The following is an 18,352-nucleotide window of genomic DNA, read 5'->3' as shown; positions in this document are numbered from 1 at the left end:
GCGTGCTAATACGTGTCCCTAGTAAGCATTAATGAAATCACACGTAAATAAAGGTTCACCAAGCTTCTGAGACATTGTTAAGAATACAAACAAATAGAAGGTACTCTTAGAAATGATATATTTTATAACAATAGCGGAGTTTTTCACGGATAACTTTTCTCCTAAATCGTTGCTCAGTCTCCATATTTATTTGCTCCATTAAAATATTTATAATCTTATACTGAAGGCCCGGCATGGCCAAGCGTGTCAAGGCGTGCGACTCGTAATCGGAGGGTCGCGGGTTCGCATCCCCGTTGCGCCAAACATGTTCGTCCTTTTAGCTTGAGGGCGTTATAATGTTACGTTCAATCCCACTATTCGTTGGTAAAGGAGTAGCCCAAGAGTTGGCGGTGGGTGGTGATATGATGACTAGCTGCCAACCCTCTAGTCTTACATTTACACTGCTAAATTACGGAAGGCTAGCACATATAGCCCTGGAGTAGCTTTGTGCGAAATTCAAAAAACAAATAAACAAACTTAATTTGTAAAACAAGTTCTGGACTGTATGGACATTCATATATTGCTGTAACTTCACTGATCCTTTTATTTCTTTATATAAAATCACTATTAAAATTATAAAATGCCACTACACACGAACAGTTGTTACTATATATTTATTCATATGCTTTGTAAGTTAATATTGTAACAACTATTCGTGTGTAGTGAAATGTTTAGCAATTGCTGGTGTAGATCACTTGATCTGTGTGATTGTATTGATAACAATACAAATAATTTACGACGACATGTGGTTAGTGAGATTATATATATATATATAACATTATAGTCAACGTTTTTTAAATATTGTTTAGCTTTTTTTTGTAATCGCTTTGTTTGAATTATATTTAAATTGTTGGGAGAGAATCATCTATTTTTATTTTCAAATGTAACCTGTCATTAAATATTATTAGAATTTCTTGAAATCAACTGTGATGGTTTTTCTTTGGCTAATTCTTTACTTGTAAACTCCACTACTAAATTATAATGTTATTTATTATATTCGTTTTTTTACAGACGTTCCTGTGCCTTTAATTATGCACAAGAACATCTAGCGGGAACTACCAAATTAAAGACCTTGGACACATTTCCTAGGTGGCTAAGTACTAAGTATTAGTTGTTGTTGTTAACAGTTGTGCTCGATTATATGTGTTATGGAATTATGAAATAATTGTTATCTTTAAATGTAAGACACATTTTTATTTTTCAAATATTTACATATTTTCTTATACGTGTGTCTCCCAGTGTATAATAAAATTATTTGTTTCTACAATATTTTAAGTTCAGTTAATGTAATAACGTAGCATCAGTTGCCAGTTACAAATTGACGCACATCATCCACATCATAAAATAAAAGGTTAAAGTGACACTTGTCATCGAAGCTTTGAAGCGAAGTTAAGACACTACTGCATCAAAAGAATAAGTTAACAGTATTTTTATAATTAAAGTGTATTTAGTTATTTAGTGACAACATGAATGTGGTTGGTTTGAAATAAAGCACAAATATACACAACGGGCTATCGGTGCTCTGCCCACCAAGAGTATTAGGATCTGGCTTTATGATGACGAGAAACCAACTTGAAGTAGAAATGTATTCTCAAGACGACTGGTATGGGTATTAAATCTTTTATTAAAATACAATACAGAACAACGTGTTGACCTTCTTAGGTCATCTTCAGGTTAATTCACAAACAGAATTTGTAAACTCTCTTTCTTAACCTGAAGTTGACCTAGAAAGGTCAAAACGTTGTTCTGCATTGTATTTTAATTAAAGTTTTAATAATACCCATTTCAACCGTCTTGAGAATACAAGATCTATTTTCCAGCGTTGTAAATGCGAAGACGTGCCGCTGTGCCACTACGGGCGTCTTGTAGAGAAATTAAGAAACAGAACGAAATACGCACAGTAATTTTTAGTTGCAATTTAAAATTTATATATATATATATATATATCTTTTCTAATCAGAAGAAAATACCTCGTGTTTTTATTTAATAAATAACTGCCTGAAATTCCTATTATAACTTCCCCAAATATTTTGAAAATTGGAATTTATGCAGTAGGTGCTCAGTGGGTAGGATCGAGTTTTCTGGTTAAAATGTATCTATATACAAAGCAATAATTCCCTTAAAATTTCTCTATAAATTGTCATATGATTTACAACATGTTAACCTTCGTAATTTATGAAACATGCTTTCTTGTCATTAGAAGAAGGAACGTAATACTTGGTAGTAAGTTAGCTATATTCATTAGTAGGTCGATTTTTAGTTTTGATATGTGAAGGTATCTAGCTTTGGTCAAAAGTTATTATTTTTACCACTCTGAACGGAAATTACGTAAATTTATGATTAATGAAAAATTATCTTAGGACATGAAAAGTCGCTTCCCTTATATGTAACCGGATCAATTAATACCATGAAATAAAATACTTAGAAAACTCCTCCCTCTTCCCGTAGCTGTGAAAACTGTATAGTAATTGTAAGAAAAAAAAACGTCTATAAAAACTGCAAAACATAAATTGTGGAAGCACAACTTTGCTTGTATCTCCACGTGGACCCAACAGTGTCTTCTTGCTAAATTTGGTAAAAGTTCACCAACGGGGAACGAAGTAGTTGTAGAAAACGCAAAACCACCCACAAAATAACCTCAAAACAACATACAAAAGAAAGTACTGTTATATTTATATAGACAACAAACAGAACTATTATATTTATATATACAGCAGACATTACTATTATATTCATATAGAAAAACAGAACTATTATATTTATATAGACAACAGACATTATTATTATATTTATATATACAGCAGACATTACAGAAAAAACAGAATTATTATATTTATATGGACAACAGACATTACTATTATATTTATACAGAAAAAACAGAATTATTATATTTATATAGACAACAGACAGAACTATTATATTTCTATATACAGCAGACAATACTATTATATTTATGCAGAAAAACAGAACTATTATATTCATATAGACAACAGACAGTACTATTATACTTATAAAAATTGGTTTGGTTTGTTTTTGAATTTCGCACAGAGCTACTCGAGAGCTATCTGCGCTATCCGTCCCTAATTTAGCAGTATAAGACTAGAGGGAAGGCAGCTAGTTACCACCACCCATCGCCAACTCTTGGGCCACTCTTTTACCAGCGAATAGTGGGATTGACCGTCACATTATAACACCTTCACGGCTGAAAGGACGAGCATGTTTGGTGTGACGGAGATTTGAACCCGCGATCCTCGATTTATGAGTCAAGTGCCTTAACCACCGGGTAAACAAATTAAATATTAATGATTTATTTTATGAAATTAAACATGGTTTTTACAAGCTATACCGTGTTGGGTAACATAAAAACATTCTCGTTAATAACTGTCTGTACATGATATTTAAGTAAATCTTTTAATTAGCAATGTGGAAACTGTTAAGTTTATGTCAGTGAAAGTTCACGTCAAGTGGTGTATTACAGAACGTAGAAAAAAGCATGTGCTATTGATATATATTTCCATTCATTTGTAACACATGTATTAATGTCGTATATGAGCTATAATATTTTAAGGGCAATCGTTCTAAAAATCTGTCAAATTGTAAAAATCAAGAACAACATAACACAACTTATATGCAAAAAAAATAAAATAATGAAATTTAGATGTTCTAGGCTTGGACTGTCGTAATAGTGACAATAAATTCCATTATTTGGTTTATTGTAGACATATGGACGGCGGGTGTTGATGATTGTTTGCCCTTCATTAGTAAGAACTTATACCTGATCTTTGTAATCCCTGGCCTGGTCAATTAGTTGACGAGTTGCCCAAGTTGTTATTGGGTTTGAAAATGTTAAATAGACCAAATTACATCACTGTTTTCCTGGCGGATGGAGAGAGAATCGCTTCTCTAACAATGTATGAATTGTTAACTTTAAAGAAAATAAAAATTAAAACGTTTTTTTTTTCTGTTCATAACTTCTACAATTTCTGTTATTACCTTATGTTTTACCTTCACAATAATTTTTGGAAATGTTTATAATTCTGGAAAGTTTTGTAGGAAACTGTTAGGATATGTTTCAAAAGCATTTTTCATGTATTTTCTTGAAAAAGAATCGCACTACCTATATAGATTAGAACCGAAAGTCCAGTCGGTAAAGAATGTAGCTAATTTGATGTACCATTCTTACTTATAGTAAGTAGAATCCATTATTCTAACTTTCATTAAATAACTTTACTTCTTTATCCCTGTGTTACAGTTTGAAACACTTCAACCATGGAGTATCTTAAATGTTTACATCCAGATGTAAATTCACATCTTTATGAAGAGCTTCACTGGAACCAGAAAACAGTTTATACTTAAAACATAAAATATGCAGACTTCATTTGAAATGGAGGTTTTCAATCATTGCTTTTGACGTTGGTTTTTTTTTCCTGGTTTAAATTTATATCTCACACTTCGAGACATAGCTGTGAATTGTAGATACGTCTTTGGATGTAATGAAATTCTGGTATGTTGTTGTCTTTGGTTTCGTTTGTTTGTTTGTTTTTTTAGTAACAATCACCACTTTAACTTTTGTACATATATTATAATTTCTATGTTGTAAAATAAGTTTAGCCATAAGAATGTCTCATACTTATAAGAATTCCTTCCCACGAATATTTCCTGTATCAATTAACATTCGGTGTTCGAAATGGTTCAAAGATACCGAGAACTAAGTTGTCTTGTACTGCTTTATATGATGTTAGTGTTTAAGCTACATGCCTATAACACAAGTAAAGCAACTTTACTAATGTGCATACAAAGATTAAGGTACCGACAAAGTATCATTGTATATTTTCCAAATGCTACTGTTTTCCTAGACAGATGTATGCAACTTACACGACAGTTGAGATGTTAAATAACCAAACGCTATAGTGATACTAAAAAAAAATTTACTTGGAAGCAAAGGATTTGTAACAACAGGTGGTGCTTACAGAAATAGTAATTCGTTTACAATACTGTTCTAGTGCGTTCATGGAAGGTTTTTAAAACACGTCGTTGTCTTGTTTCTTTGTCTATTATGCCATACATCACTTTCAATGTTGTCACATTCTAATTTGTTACAGAAAACAAAAATCATGAATATTATTTTCCTGTTATTAATTTACACCTGTCAGATGCTTTCAATTTGTCTCATAGATTATTCCATGTGTTTTTCAGAACAAATTTTAATTGTGTTTGTATTTATAAAATATGTTGAAAATTAAAGCAAAAAATGGTATGGTATGAAACTTAAAAGTCAAAAATATAAAGAAACCAACTAACAGTAAAAGACAATATAAGTAAATTAAAACAGTACAGTAATCCACCAGTATAATTGTGAATATTACTGGGTCATTTAATGACGTTGAAATATTGTTATTCCCCAGTCCACTTGGGAACATTATTGGGTTATTTAACGACATTGAAATATTGTTATTCCCTAGTCTATATGAGGACATTATTGAGTTATTTAACGACATTGAAATATTGTTATTCCCTAGTCTATATGAGGACATTATTGAGTTATTTAACGACGTTGAAATATTGTTATTCCCTAGTCTATATGAGGACATTATTGGGTTATTTAACGACATTGAAATATTGTTATTCCCTAGTCTATATGAGGACATTATTGAGTTATTTAACGACGTTGAAATATTGTTATTCCCTAGTCTATATGAGGACATTATTGGGTTATTTAACGACGTTGAAATATTGTTATTCCCCAGTCTACTTGAAAACATCATTGGGTTATTTAACGACATTGAAATATTGTTATTCCCCAGTCTACTTGAAAACATTATTGGGTTATTTAACGACGTTAAAATGATGTTATTCCCCAGTCTACTTGAAAACATTATTGAGTTATTTAACGACGTTGAAATATTGTTATTCCCTAGTCTATATGAGGACATTATTGGGTTATTTAACGACGTTGAAATATTTTTAGTTCCCTAGTCTATATGAGGACATTATTGGGTTATTTAACGACGTTGAAATATTTTTAGTTCCCAGTCTATTTGAAGACATTATTGGGTTATTTAACGACGTTGAAATGTTGTTATTCCCCAGTCTACTTGAAGACATTATTGGGTTATTTAACGACGTTGAAATATTGTTATTCCCCAGTTTACTTAGGAGCATTATTGGGTTATTTATATAGATACAGGAAACTAAATTCAAGGTGATTATACACTGTTTCGTTCTATATTAACCATGACGCTACACAATGAGCTATCAATCCACCGATATCTGGTTTTCAGAGTTTTAAGATAACATATTTGACGTTGAGCCAATAACTAAAACTTTAAACTTATTTTTTGTATAGATTGAGGAGAACATATTCAGCGAGCTTTGGATACACCTAACCCTGCTATCAGTGGTTTATGAATTTATTCATGTAGATACGCTTGACTGCATGGAGAGACTTAATTTCTGTTTTTAGCATAGCCTTTTCGTTCTTTTTTTACCTACTTTCTGCTAACGTGATGTCTCTAAACGTATAATTGTTAAAGTCGTTAAGGAAGTCGTGCAATTTCTACTTGTGGCTTAACTCCAATCCCGGTTTTATCCTGAGCTTGTAGCTATCAAGCCAGGCAGTGGACCAGTAATCGTGTATCGATAGCTTTTAAAAACCGAAATATCCAGCTTGATTATAGAGTAGGACTTATACTGATTGTATGGTTGAATTCAATGAATGCGGGCTAGTGCTCTGTCTCACGTTCCTACATTACACCGTAGCATCTTACACATAGGAAACCCAAGCTGCGCTGAACGCCAGAAGGTTGGTCATTGTAATGCCGTGTGATAATTATAATTCTGTATTCACCGTATCACCGGACTGGGCCAGTTCCCTGCGGGAAGGCGGGAAAAAAACACAGTAGTAGACTTCACCGACGAGACAATTCGTCGCTGAGAATTATAGAAAGGTGGTGATTCACTCGCCCTGGAAGCAGTCACGGTAGATCCTGCTAGTCCGGCCTATGTCGACTACAGAGCCCTCTAGCAACGAAAGCTCGCACTTTGATGCTTTGCAGAAAAAGACACAAACTTGGTAATGCTGAGAAACCTACATTTTAATGCCTCACATAACAACGTTGGTTGGTTTTACTAGTAATTGTATTATGAATATTTCGGATCCAGTTTTATCTATACTGATTTACCCGATTTCAATTGACTACGAAATGTATTGTGATACACAACAAAATCTCTTTTAGCCAAATCCATTAAAGCCCATCTTAATAGTTTATAGTTTTCTGTTGAAGTGTAGATTACATAGCAGAACCTGATGAAATAACAAAGTGCTCAAAGCAAGTAATCCTTGTAATTTGTGTTTTTAAAGGCAAAGCAATTAATCCTTGTAATTTGTGTTTTTAAAGGCAAAGCAAGTAATCCTTGTAATTTGTGTTTTTAAAGGCAAAGCAATTAATCCTTGTAATTTGTGTTTTAAAGGCAAAGCAAGTAATCCTTGTAATTTGTGTTTTTAAAAGCAAAGCAAGTAATCCTTGCGATTCATTTTTATCATTAAGAATACTTAGAAAATGTGTAATTTATAAAGTTGTCTCAGACAGTTCCTCGTACAGTATAAAAGATAAGGTATTATTTAATACAGCCCTATTTTATATAGTTGTAAATTCAGTCAACGACAATAAATTAAATAATCAATAGATAAAGATCTCATGATAAGTATACGTATCTATTATGTTAGAGTTGGAATGTTTCTAGTTAAGTATAAATCTTACATTAAGCTACAAGTCAATATATATACACCATTGCACAACTTGGTTTGGTTTGTTTTTGAATTTTGCGCAAAGCTACACGAGGACTATCTGCGCTAGCCGTCCCTAATTTAGCAATGTGAGACTAAAGGGAAGGCAACTAGTCATCACTACCCATCGCCAATTCTTGGGATACTCTTTTACTAACAAACAGTAGAATTAATCGTTACATTATGGAGCCCCCCACGGCTGAAAGGGCGAGCGTGTTTGGTGTGAAGGGGATTCGAATCCGCGACCTTTAGATTACGAGTCGAATGCCTTATCCACCCGGCCATACCGGGCCTACGGATAAAAATGTTTTCCATGTCAAAGATCTATATCTTTAATCAAACAAAATTATCTAGTATGAAGTATAACAAATGTGGTTGTGTTTTTATTAGACGTCTTTAAAGGTAAAAAAATTAAATTACAATAAATCAAGTGCCAGATATAAATCTGGACAAGCATTAACCATTTATAGGTAATTATCAACTTATAATAAGTATATATATGCAAATTATAGATACTAGACTTAAACTTGTGAGAAATCAGGAATTATAACGACACCAGTCTTGTTTCACCTCAATCTTAATTGTCACGTGTTTGTTTTAAATGTTATTTCAGATGTTCCATTCGCATGTGTGGGTGTGTGTGCTCTTATCTTCCACCTGTCGGTGAATTTGTAAGTCAAATATTTCTCTTGAAAATAAGAATAATCTGAAATATTTATACAAGCGCAACTGACAGGTAAGTGTTATTATTTTTATTTATATACCAAATTTGCCTTAAAAATGAATAACTTCTAGTGCTGTGGTTATATATTGTCGTTCAATGAGTATGTTACTTTTGTTATGATGACTATAACAGTATAGTAAGTAGAATATTAAACTGATATGAAACAGACAAATGAATTATGTTAAATTATAAAGAAACATCACAGTTTGAATTTATAGTTAACGAAATTCAGCGATTTATTATCCTTTTTTTTTTACCTTGAAAGTATTTTGAACTTTTTCTCACAACGTTTCTAATTCCAGTTACGTAAAGTGACTTCGTAGATAGATTGCCTTCATGGATAGAAATACTCATTATGCAGTTCGTGAAATATGGCAAAAAGTAAAATGTTTTAAGTTATTTCGTACAAAATTAAATTACACTTACAATTATCGTAGCTAAATGAAACACAAGTAATCTAATTTCGGAGATACATATTTGAATTTCGTTAAAATGCTCATTATTTTATTAACAAAGAAATTAAATAATAATAAGAGAAGAAAAGTGGAGAATCGAGTTTAAAAGTTACATCATTAACATTAAATTACTTTGTTACGTTTCAGAGCAAGTTTACCTGTCAATACTTATTTTACCGAATAACTCATTGCTTCTTTTAATAAGCACTAAACACCTTATTCTTATATGAGAATAATCAGACTCAGATATTTAATTATTGTGCAAAAAAAATGGATTTAATGCTGTTTTGTTTTTCCATAAACACATAACGTATGTCACAAAAAAAACAGAGTTTGAGGTTAGATACAGTGTTCAAAATATCATAACTTTATAGAACATGTACCTAAATGTACTTATTGTATGTGTTACCAAAATATATTTATTTTATTTTAAAAAAATAATTTAGGTTTCAATAAGATAAAAATAAATCGTTTAATTATCTGTTTAAAAATGAATTGCTGATTTCACTTCAGCTTAACTATGTTCTCAAGTATATCTTATTTTATTCGATTCTACAAATGTTCAGTTTTGGAGTGGCGAGGTATTCTCTATCTTAGCCTATATTCCGGACCTATGACGTTTTCTTATAACACAACGTTCCAAACTGCTCAAAGTAGCCACAATCTTTATTTGTGTTGTTCTAATCGAGATGAATGAAGGTGTTGGAGCAGTAAAACATCACCTGCTGTAGATCATTATTATTAACTTGGAAATAACGGACATAAAACTATAGACAGATAAAAATGAAACAAGTAATTGATCTTTTTATTTTTTTAACTGCTTGTTTTACTTAACAAATCTTCTTGATAGAGAAACATCGCTTACAAAACATTTCGATAAATATCGAACTGGAAAACCGTAATTAAGAATACGTAACAAAATTTACTTTCATGAAATAAAATTCATATTCGACAGAGAATCTAACTCTCCAGTGGCTCAGCGGGAATTTTGATGGTTTACACTACTAACAACCGGGTTTCGATACTCGTGCTAGGCACGACATAGATAGCTCATTGTGTAGCTTTGCGCATAACAATAAATAAATGGGTCCGGCATGGCCAGGTGGGTTAAGGCGTTCGTGTCGTAATCCGAGGGTCGCAGGTTCGAATCCACCTTGCACCAAACATGCACGCCCTTTCAACCGTGGGGGCGTTATAATGTTACGATCAATCCCACTATTCGTTGGTAAAAGAGTAGCCCAAGAGTTAACGATGGGTGGTGATGACTAGCTGCCTTTCCTCTAGTCTTACACTGCTAAATTAGGGACGACTAGCGCAGATAGCCCTCGAGTAGCTTTGCGCAAAATTAAACAAAAACAAATAAATAGATAAAGTAAGGGAGAAAACACGATTTGTTTCTATAATTTTATTAAAGTGTTTTTTCTTTACCGACCCTACTGTATACTAGAAATGGTAGCTTGATCTGGATTTATTGAGCGTCTTATGAGTCGTTACTATTTGATGAAATAAGTCACTTTATGTTATAATAAGTACTTACAAATGCTTTCAAGTAGATGTAAAACACGTCTTATTTTGAAACTTCAAATTATGTTTTTACTCAGTCCACTACAAGAGAGGTCGATGTATTCTATCGTATGACTCGTCAGTTATTGTAGACCGTGTAACATGCAACAAATTTATGGAACCCAACAGCAGTTACTAACTGGAATAATTCTAATACTGACACATTTCTGTCTGACTCGTCTGTTATTGTGGACCGTGTAACATGCAACAAATTCATGGAATCCAACAGCAGTTACTGACTGGAATAATCCTAATATTGACACATTTCTGTCTGACTCGCCTGTTATTGTGGACCGTGTAACATGCAACAAATTCATGGAACCCAACAGCAGTTACTGACTGGAATAATTCTAATATTGACACATTTCTGTTACTGACCGTGTAACATGAATAATTACTAACTGGAATAATGACACATTTCTGTCTGACTCGTCTGTTATTGTGGACCGTGTAACATGCAACAAATTCATGGAACCCAACAGCTGTTTGGTGAATAAACAGCTTAGGAACATGTGTTTCTAAACTCTGTCGTAATTCTAAAGTCGATAATGAACTTTTATTTATTGATAAAATCCAAACTGATATCGATAACTATTCCAGTTTTCTTTCATTTCGTTTAGTAGTTAAATACGTTTACAAAAAAACGTACACCAGTTCCAAATTATTTCTAACTTGATAACGAAACGTAAACAAAGAAAGAAGAAGGTGTGTCCATTTTTTAGACAGACAGTCTGTTACAACAAAACTGTATAACATAAAACGAATTACAAATTTCAACGCAATGTTCCATACATGCTAAAGTGAATCTTGTGCAACTCTCCGAAACAATGATTCAAAACAGAGTGGACGTTGAAAAACACTTATCCTAAAGTATAGTTCGCGTGCTACGTTTACGAAGCATTATCTTAGTAGATTGAGGTTATCCCTCTCAGAACAATTAAAAGACAAATTACGTTTGAAAGTACACGTAACAAGAGTAGAAATAAACATTTCAGTGGAACAACTGTGTTGTAACACTATCTAGCTGACTGTCCACGGTTTTAGGCCCGGTGTTCGATGCGTGAGGACTGCGCATTAATCTAAGCTGTCAAGAATAAGTTTTTAGTCATCAAAATGTGCAATTCAGATTACTGTTTGCCTACCGGTTGCGGAAGATTAATCGATGTGTGCAGAAAAAAACCCTATCAAGAGATGGAAGAGGACATCCATGATTAGGGAAAGTTTGATCAAGCATGAACATTTTCAGTTCAGTGATTACACTGAACTTAAAATGATAAATCTTGCAGGTAATGAAACTTCATGAATGAATTGAGTAATGAAATCCACTGATTGAAATCATAATATTTGGTTGGTAGTTTTTAGGGCAAAGCCACACAAGAGGCTTCACACACACATCGGGATTGGAAGGCAGGTATTATAAACAGATAAACTTTCAACTCAAATAAGCAAAAATGAATGATATAATTAGTTAATTAATGGAACTTTAATTAGATACAATGTCCTTAAAACGTCAAACTTTTAACCGGTGTGGTAGTTTTAATATTTTGATGAATAATTAAAATGTACTAATTATTACACACAAATCTTGAATAGAAAACATTCACGTCATATTGTTCATGACGTGACTAGTAACTAGAGTCCAGTAATTAACAGAAAAAGTTGTAGTTTAAATGATATTTGGCCCTACAGACATATTATTGGTGCTATGCTATGCATATACATGAACCATATTGTAATTGTATTTGTACATATGTCACAACATGGTTTTAAGACTTAATTTCTTAGAATAACCCACAGATCTTGTTTTATTTCTAATCTTAACGGTCAACACATTTTTTCTGACCAATTACCAATCATTTTTGTAAATGTTTTTATTCGACTTCACGAAACTCCAGGAGATTATAAATAAAATTATCTGTTTTTTTCAGAACAATTCTATCATTTTTGTTATGCCTACAAAGTTAATAATTTCTATTTTTTTATATTGTATTGTGAAAAGGTTAAATGATGTAGTTGATCAACTTGAAATATTTATTGTAATTATAAATATTCATTGCAATGACAAAGTGTAGTAAATTTTCCTAACTGTTTAGCAAGTAATAAGCTAACGAAAAACAAAAGAGTCGGTGATAATCAGAAAGATATTGATAACTGTCCGCACTACGACATATTAAGCGAATTCCCGGATACTCTAACAGTTAGCATTATATTTATCACTTTTATTTTGTCCGTCACAGATAACTCTTCAGCTTTTATCTATCCATTAAGGGTTTCGAATTAGAAGTTTATGTGTAACACATTTCAGATCGGAATTTTATCTGTCATACGCAAGCTTTAACAATAATTTAATCTGTTTCAGCCGTTAAAGGCCTAGACGACTAGTAGTATGTTTAACTACAAGGATTGGGTGCTGTGAACCATTTAAAACAAATGAAGATATGCGACGTTTTGTCAAGCACGAATTAAAGGCATTCGAACAGCGAAGTGTAAGATATACCTTTATAAAATTGTTCTGCTGTTTCCTATATACGTCTGAGTGAGATATTACATAGAAACACGGTTTAATAAAGATTCTTTCGCCCAAACACACAGAACAGAGAAAAGTTTATACAACACGAATGTTGCATTAAACATTTACGAGCTCCTAAGAAATTATATTCACAGAAATATTCTGATTCATCACTTATTGTCGAATTTTGATTATTAACAGAATTATCAAATGTAATTGTACAAGGAAAAAAATCATATGAATGATAATAAAAACACCCAGAACATAACACCGTATGGTTAACACCTCAGTTTCTTCCTGGAAAAACCTGACCATTCTCAACTACGAATATATGCATTTTGAAGGAATTATGTTATATTTACACATAACTCACCCGGCTTGGAGTTATCAAGTAGCTTATATTTAGTTTACACGGCTTGCTTTATCAGTTAGTTTACGTATAACTTATACAGCTTGGAGTTTCCAACAGTTTACATGTCGCTTACAAAAATATGCATATTACAGTGACTGAAATCAATTATCATTGCTTTATGTGTATATATATTACATGTGAACCGGTAAAATATACTTTTGTTTGTTTTGGAATTTCGCACAAAGCTACTCGAGGGCTATCTGCGCTAGCCGTCCCTAATTTAGCAGTGTAAGACTAGAGGGAAGGCAGCTAGTCATCACCACCCACCGCCAACTCTTGGGCTACTCTTTTACCAACGAATAATGGGATTGACCGTCACATTATAACGCCCCCACGGCTGAAAGGGCGAGCATGTTTAACGCGACGCGGGCGCGAACCCGCGACCCTCGGATTACGAGTCGCACGCCTTACGCGCTTGACCATGCTAGGCCTAAAATATACTTTTATTTATACTTTCAAATTCTATTCTCAATTATAATCTATTTTTGACCCTTAGTTTCAAATAACGAAAAGCAAAACACAACGTTTGATAACACAAATAATACAAGTCATCACATAGGTACAACTTTAACAGTACATACTGAATATCAGTATATGTATTACATTAACACTACATACTGAATATCAGTATATGTATTACATTAACACTACATACTGAATATCAGTATATGTATTACATTAACACTACATACTGAATATCAGTATATGTATTACATTAACACTACATACTGAATATCAGTATATGTATTACATTAACACTACATACTGAATATCAGGACACGTATTACATTAACACTACATACTGAATATCAGGACATACATTGACACTATTACATTAACACTACATACTGAATATCAGGATTAACACTACATACTGAATATCAATACATTATTACACTACATACTGAATATCAGGACATGTATTACATTAACACTACATACTGAATATCAGGACACGTATTACATTGACACTACATACTGAATATCAGTACATGTATTACATTAACACTACATACTGAATATCAGTATATGTATTACATTAACACTACATACTGAATATCAATATATGTATTACATTAACACTACATACTGAATATCAGGACATGTATTACATTAACACTACATACTGAATATCAGGACATGTATTACATTAACACTACATACTGAATATCAATATATGTATTACAGTAACACTACATACTGAATATCAGGACATGTATTACAGTAACACTACATACTGAATATCAATATATGTATTACAGTAACACTACATACTGAATATCAGGACATGTATTACAGTAACACTACATACTGAATATCAATATATGTATTACAGTAACACTACATACTGAATATCAATATATGTATTACATTAACACTACATACTGAATATCAGTATATATATTACATTAACACTACATACTGAATATCAGTATATGTATTACAGTAACACTACATACTGAATATCAGTATATGTATTACAGTAACACTACATACTGAATATCAATATATATATTACATTAACACTACATACTGAATATCAGGATATGTATTACAGTAACACTACATACTGAATATCAATATATATATTACATTAACACTACATTCTGAATATCAGGATATGTATTACAGTAACACTACATACTGAATATCAATATATGTATTACATTAACACTACATGCTGAATATCAGGACATGTATTACATTAACACTACATACTGAATATCAGGACATGTATTACATTAACACTACATACTGAATATCAATATATGTATTACAGTAACACTACATACTGAATATCAGGACATGTATTACAGTAACACTACATACTGAATATCAATATATGTATTACAGTAACACCACATACTGAATATCAGGACATGTATTACAGTAACACTACATACTGAATATCAGTATATATATTACATTAACACTACATACTGAATATCAGGACATGTATTACATTAACACTACATACTGAATATCAGGACATGTATTACATTAACACTACATACTGAATATCAATATATGTATTACATTAACACTACATACTGAATATCAGTATATGTATTACATTAACTCTACATACTGAATATCAATATATGTATTACATTAACACTACATACTGAATATCAGGACATGTATTACATTAACACTACATACTGAATATCAATATATGTATTACAGTAACACTACATACTGAATATCAATATATATATTACATTAATACTACTTACTGAATATCAGTATATGTATTACAGTAACACTACATACTGAATATCAGGACATGTATTACAGTAACACTACATACTGAATATCAATATATATATTACATTAACACTACATACTGAATATCAGTATATGTATTACAGTAACACTACATACTGAATATCAATATATGTATTACAGTAACACTACATACTGAATATCAGGATATGTATTACAGTAACACTACATACTGAATATCAATATATGTATTACACTAACACTACATACTGAATATCAATTTTACGTATTAGATTAATAGTACATACTGAATACACTATGTAACAAAATTTTTACTTTTTCTTGTTCCTGGACAGAAAGTGTTATTTCCCAATTGCTTATGCCTAAAGTAAACGGAAAAGACCTATTTTTCTCTTCAAACTTTGCTTTTGTGATCTGGGAGCGTATAATGAAAACATGATGGGAGACTGTATTTGAGGTCTGACACGTGAAAGTGATTTATATTACAGTCATAAATATCGAAAAACTATTCGCTTCTAAACATTTTTGTATAACTTTAGTATAAATACACGTAAATCTTGATTCATATGTTGTTTTATTCAGACCTTATGTAAATGAAAATGTGCAAATTTGCCCGTTTTAACACAGAAAATAGGTTAATTTTCTGTGTATTTCATTATCCAGGTCACAAAAGCAAAGTTTGAAGGGAATAATGGTCATTTTCTGTACTTTTACAACATAAGCAATTAAGAAATAACACATACTATTCTGGAACAAAATTTATGTCACATAGTGATATCAGTATATGTATTACATTAACAGAACATACAGAATATCAATATATGAAGTACTTTAACAGAACATACTGAATATCAGTATATGACGTACTTTAACAGAACATACTGAATATCAGTATATGTATTACATTAATAGTACATACCGAATATCAGTATATGTATTACATTAAGAGTGCATACTGAATATCAATATATGTACTACTTTAACAGAACATTCTGAATATCAATATATGTACTAATTTAACAGAACATTGAATATCAATATATGTACTACCTTAATAGTATGTACTGAGTATCAAGTATTATCAACTCTATAATATATATTAATTATATAGATTTGTCAACACTAACTATACATACTGAATATCAAATGCTGTCACCTTTAATAGTATACACTGAATGTCACAAGTTGTCGTATTTAACAGTACAATTTTGTGTGCTGTGTGTTTTATCTTTACTTGTATGTACTATACGTTAAGTATTACTTTTACAGAATCTTTAGAAAATAAAAATGAAACATTGGAGTCAATCCCAAAACAGGAAGTTTATTACTATTACTCATCTTTGAGAATTAATAGGGATTGTCAAGTTTTACCAGAAAATTAGGTAATATTATAATATACACATGGAAAATTAGGTAATATTATAATATACACATGGAAAATTAGGTAATATTATAATATACACATAGAAAATTAGGTAATATTATAATATACACATGGAAAATCAGGTAATATTATAATATACACACATTGAAAATTAGGTAATATTATAATATACACACATGGAAAATTAGGTAATATTATAATATACACATGGAAAATCAGGTAATATTATAATATACACTTAGAAAATTAGGTAATATTATAGTATACACATAGAAAATTAGGTAATATTATAATATACACATGGAAAATTAGATAATATTATAATATACACATGGAAAATTAGATAATATTATAATATACACATGGAAAATTAGGTAATATTATAATATACACATGGAAAATTAGGTAATATTATAATATACACATGGAAAATTGGGTAATATTATAATATACACATGGAAAATTAGGTAATATTATAATATACACATGGAAAATTAGGTAATATTATAATATACACATGGAAAATTAGATAATATTATAATATACACATGGAAAATTAGGTAATATTATAATATACACATGGAAAATTAGGTAATATTATAATATATACACATAGAAAATTAGGTAACATCCTAATATATTTCCCCATTAGAATTTTAAACAGAAACCTTAAAATTCAAATCTATTATGAGATAGAGGTTCCTATGAAGGTAATCTTACACGTGCATCCGTTCTTATAAGCAGCAAGCTTAACAGGTTTTACCTAGCGATCTTGTTTTTTGTTTTTTGCTTTATCATTTTAGTGCAGGAAATGAAGACATATAAATACAGAGGGAGAAGAGATCGTTTTTCTTGAACGTATGGGGTTTAAACCTTCTTGAACGTATGGGGATTAGACCTTCTCAGTTAGTGTACACGTCACTCTTTCTTTTGCGCTGGTCACGTAGAGAACAACTCATCCAACGCCCAATTGGTTTGAAACTGTAAAATTCTTACGATAAGTGAATCACGCGAAGTTTTATTATAAAACCAGCGTGAATTTCAAGTAGGGGAATGGAATCGTTTCGGACATCTAGTTTCGTTCAGTTCATATATTTATTTCTGTACTCGTCAGAGAAGCGAGTCATTACAAATATATATCTATTTAATGTCAATTTCAAATATCGATGTAAAATATTTTTCATGCACATGGCAGTTTTGTGTAACGCATGATTACGGTTAGCTAAACGGTAG

The 18,352-nt window shown here is 31.4% G+C and overlaps 1 protein-coding gene and 1 long non-coding RNA gene across 4 annotated transcripts in view; one reads left to right on the top strand and one right to left on the bottom strand.

Moving 5' to 3' along the window:
- Positions 1-18,352, bottom strand: part of LOC143238854 (uncharacterized) — a 209,688-nt gene that overhangs the window by 165,913 nt on the left and 25,423 nt on the right. The window lies entirely within an intron of this gene.
- Positions 1,040-9,476, top strand: LOC143239013 (uncharacterized). Its single transcript, XR_013020907.1, has 3 exons — positions 1,040-1,128; positions 3,759-3,950; positions 8,439-9,476. It is a non-coding gene; the product is annotated as an uncharacterized LOC143239013 (long non-coding RNA).

Source organism: Tachypleus tridentatus, chromosome 2 (assembly GCF_004210375.1).
Source record: "Tachypleus tridentatus isolate NWPU-2018 chromosome 2, ASM421037v1, whole genome shotgun sequence".
In the NCBI taxonomy this organism is placed as follows: Eukaryota; Metazoa; Arthropoda; class Merostomata; order Xiphosura; family Limulidae; genus Tachypleus; species Tachypleus tridentatus.
The sequence above is the reverse complement of the archived record's forward strand: the minus strand, read 5'-3'. Positions and strand labels throughout refer to the sequence as shown.